Here is a 4,392-nt window from a genome sequence, read left to right as displayed (position 1 = left end):
GCCAACTCCTCTGAACCCAGCTCATTTCGTCAGCCTGGCCACTGACAGAATACACTCCCCTTTTTCCTCTAAAACCTCATGAGTCCAGTCTTTACTGTCTGGAGTCCTATCAGCATTCTGGCCTTTTGAGCCCCCACCAGAATTGCCCATCAAGTTCTGCTTACAAAATTCTAAAGCTTTTCCATCTTGCATCTCTAAACTTTTCAAAATTTCTCCCACAAATTCCAAAAAGCTTCCAAACCACATAGTCACAATAATAACCCCACTTCTTGGGACCTGTTTCCATTTTAGTCACCTTTTTTCACTGCTGTTAACAAAAGACTTGACAAGACAATTTGAAGGAGGAAAAGTTTATTTGGGGCTCACAGTCTCAGAGGTCTCAGTTCATAGATGGCTGACTCCATTCCTTGAGGCCTGAGGTGAAGCAGAACATCGTGGCTCAAGTGTGTGGCAGAGGAAAGCATCTGGGAACATGGCACCAGGAAGCACAGAGAAAGTTCTCTTCCCACCAAAGACAAATATATACCCTAAAGACACAGTCCCCACTAACCCACCTACTGAAGCCACACCCTACATTCCTAGGTTTACCACCCAGTTAATCCTTATTAGGGAATTAATTCACTGATTAGGTTAAGACTCTCATAACCCAATCATTTTACCTCTAAACCCCCTTGCATTGTATCACACATGAACTTTTAAGGGATACCTAATATCTAACCATAACATAATAATTTGAAAGAAGAGCCGAGACAAGAACTTGTTATAGGTAGCTTATCTGGGAGGTTTATTAGGAAACTGGAGTAAAAAACATAGTGAGTCAGGAAAACCTATACACAGGTATGCTGTTGACTTGGTCTCTGTAGGCAGCAGGGGCTGAATTCCTCTCTGACAGTAGAAAGGAATGCCCCCATAATCACTGAAAAACAGTAAGTTTGGGGCATTTCTCCTTGGCCTGATACCTGTTGGTTGTGGGTGCTCATGGGGTGTTAACCCCTGCACCTTCCAGCTATGCTTGCATAAAAGCTAAGTGTCTTCCAGATTAGGAGCAGGTCTAAGAGCAGAGAAGTAGAGAGAGGTGTGGTGCAGCTGGAGGACAGATGCTGTCTGAATTATCTCAGCTCATATGGAACTGTCCACCACAGCTGCAACCAAACATGGAGGAGCACAGAGGAGATATGACTGCACCAACAGCACCCACTTCAGCCCATCCATCACACCACTTACATCCACCTGAATTCCACTCTAGACTATTTGACTGAGAAGTCATTTATATTTTCTAGAAAACAAAATACCAGAGGGTTCATAAAATTAACTGGTTTCTGTGGCTGGGGTTGTGGCTCAGTGGTAGAGTACTTGCCTAGCATGTGTGAGGTGCTCAGTTCAATTCTCAGCACCTCATATCACCTCCATCAACAACTGAGAAAATATTTTTTTTTTAAAAAACTAACTGGTTTTTGCTACTGCCCCTCACAGGCTGTGGTCACTATTTATTACCTCTCTTTTCTACTATCTTTTCCTCATTCTTGGCCAATACTTCAGCTCTACTAAGCAAACTGGAGTCCTGAGGGCTGAAGGAAACACCAAGTTGCCTCTGTGAATTCGCCGCCCATTATGCAGCAGTAACCAGAACCTTCAAGATGACAGGAAAAGCCAGTACTTAACTCCTTTCTTCACTGCTCTTCCACTGTGTGAAAGTTCCTAAGTGGCCAAGTAGCAGACACAATGTGACTCTATGGAACGCTTACTACATTTGTAGGTCCATCTCTCCCTCTACTCTTTAGGATTCAGAATCTTTAATCCAACTGGGCCAAAAGCTGCAGAGATGGGAACATAAATTCTACAAGTGAGTTAATGTAAATGATATGGAGAGACACCACTATTGCTTGGTTCATGGGCCTAAATATTCCAACTATTGGGAGCAGAACTCCTTGGTTTAATGTAGGGGTGTACAAACTAAATATAAAGGGACATATAGTAGATAATTTAGTCTTTGTGAGTGATAATGGTCTTTGTCACAACTACTTGGCTATCAAAGGGCAAAAAAAAAAAATAGCCATAGATAATACAAAAACATTTCTGCAAAGTTAATGCCATCTTTAGGACCTATAGTCCAAGACACTGATCCTCACTGACATTGGGGACAATCATTCAGTCACTGAATATTGTCATCTTGCCACAACGTTTCTAGCTGGTCTGGTTTCCAGAAAGGGCAGGACCATGGAGGGAGTTCAGCATCAGCTCTGCTGACAGCTCAAGCACCAGCAATAGCCCTCAGTACATCAGTTTTGGTGACAGCCCCAGCTGTCACAGAACACAATGAACGCTTCCTCCCTGCCACCTAGACAATTCTGTTCTAAAGCCCATTGAGCAAGCACTGGAGTAGGCCAAAGACATCTTATGAGCGAGAGATGCTACTTTTCAAATATCTATTAATGCTTTACATGTTAGTAAAATTCAAACCTAAAGATCATGGAGTATGGCTTCAAAGACAAGGAAAGAGGTAGGTGTGCACTTCGTTTTGAACATCTCTCTCCAAACTACTAGCTTTTGCTCCCAATTCTGCCTTCCTTCCCAACTCCCCAGGAAGCCTTCCATGCCAGCAGTCTTCTTGCATTCTTGCTTTACAGCCTGATAAGAGTAACTAGAGTATAAATGGCAACTAGAATTCACTTGGCCCTGTGGTTTCTTTTATTTTAAATCAAACTGACTTGTTCCCATGATTCATTCTGACATCCAAGAAAATATAAAAATAAAACTGAAAAGAATATATACCTGTTCTTAAGTAAATATTTATAAATTAACATTTTGCTTTCTACTTTTTTAGGAAATGAGCACATACTTTTACAAACTTCCTTAATTTAAAAAGGAGATCTATTTTGTTATGTTTCTTACCAAAATAAAAATGTATATATAAAAAGGCAATTACAATGCAATAGGGGATAAATAAAATAGTATATATGTAAATATATACTATTATTATTAAATTCTTATTTTAAAAGTTAGCATTAGTAACTTTGTGTTCTTTGTTCTGGTGGGTATATTTTGTGCATCAAGTATAAATGTATATTTTTTCCCTGTGTAATAAGGAATCATGTATACAGGGTACTGTGAGTAAGGTATGATTACATAAAAAACTGGATTGTACCAAAAACAGAAAAAAATTATTCACCTAGACATTCATATAATAAATAGGAAAACATATTACACTGTGAGATGATGCATTAATCAAATATCATAAAAACAAAAATATGTTCCTTAAAGTTCAAACATAAAAATATCAAGCTTTGTCCCCAAACTCATTGCAGCAATATGGAAGGACACCACTGATGTGCTAAATGATGTGCCAAGATTACCACAGCCTTAAGTGGTTCCTATCCCACTTATTCCAGCTCACTTATTCCTGCAAGCATTTGCTTCAAGAAGGGTAGCTAGATGTAATATAATCTCCTGAACTGGAACCTGAAACCATCACACAGAAATTTTCTATACTGTTGCAACTTTTTTCCTATACTTTGCAACTTTTTGTAGAACAAAAATTATTTCACAGTTAAGCATTTATTAAAAGTGGGAAGAAGGCGGCTTAACAATCCGAGCAATACCTGTGACTGAGGATTCCTCCCAGGAGACTACAACCTGTCCACATGGCTCAGGAGTTTGAGAACGGCAAAATCCAGCCAGGGAAGGTCGTTGTGTTCATCAAGCCCACCTGCTCCTATTGCAGAAAGATCCAGGAGATCCTCAGTCAACTGCCCTTCAAACAAGGGCTTCTGGAATTTGTCGATATCACAGCCACCGGTGACACAAATGAAATATAAAATTATTTGCAACAGCTCACAGGTGTGAGAACGGTACCTCGAGTTTTTATTGGTAAAGATTGTATAGGTGGATGCAGTGATCTAATAACTATGCAAGAGAGCGGGGAATCTGACGCGGCTGAAGCAGATCGGAGCTCTGAAGTATTTACAGTGGAGCAGATGTCCACACCAATATCCTCCTATAGAGCTGGATGGCAGCACCGAAGATGGACAGCATTTCCTGGTGGATGGGATTTTTTAGCACAAACGGCTTTTTCTTCATTTGCCTCCATATTAAAAAGTGGACCAACTTGTCCCTAACCACAGGGCCAAGAAGGTTGATGGAACATCCTGATTTTCTTCTAGATTGGTCCTTTGGGTTCCAGAAAACCATGACAAGTTCTGGTTTAGTATTCACTGATCCAAAAAAATTTTTTTTCTCTTTAGCTTGTGTTTCTTTTTTTTTTTTTTTAATTTTTTATTGTTGGTTGTTCAAAACATTACAAATTTCTTGATATATCATATTTCACACTTTGATTCAAGTGGGTTATGAACTCCCATTTTTACCCCAAATACAGATTGCAGAATCACATCAGTT

The 4,392-nt window shown here is 39.8% G+C and overlaps 1 pseudogene; it reads left to right on the top strand.

Annotated features, from left to right (window-relative positions):
* Nucleotides 1-3,641: 3,641 nt before the first annotated feature.
* On the top strand, nt 3,642-4,056 carry LOC114085453 (glutaredoxin-1 pseudogene; annotated as a pseudogene).
* Nucleotides 4,057-4,392: the final 336 nt, after the last annotated feature.

This window comes from Marmota flaviventris, chromosome 7 (genome assembly GCF_047511675.1).
Source record: "Marmota flaviventris isolate mMarFla1 chromosome 7, mMarFla1.hap1, whole genome shotgun sequence".
Lineage (NCBI taxonomy): Eukaryota > Metazoa > Chordata > Mammalia > Rodentia > Sciuridae > Marmota > Marmota flaviventris.
Note: the sequence above shows the minus strand (reverse complement) of the source record. Positions and strands in the feature narration are given on the sequence as shown.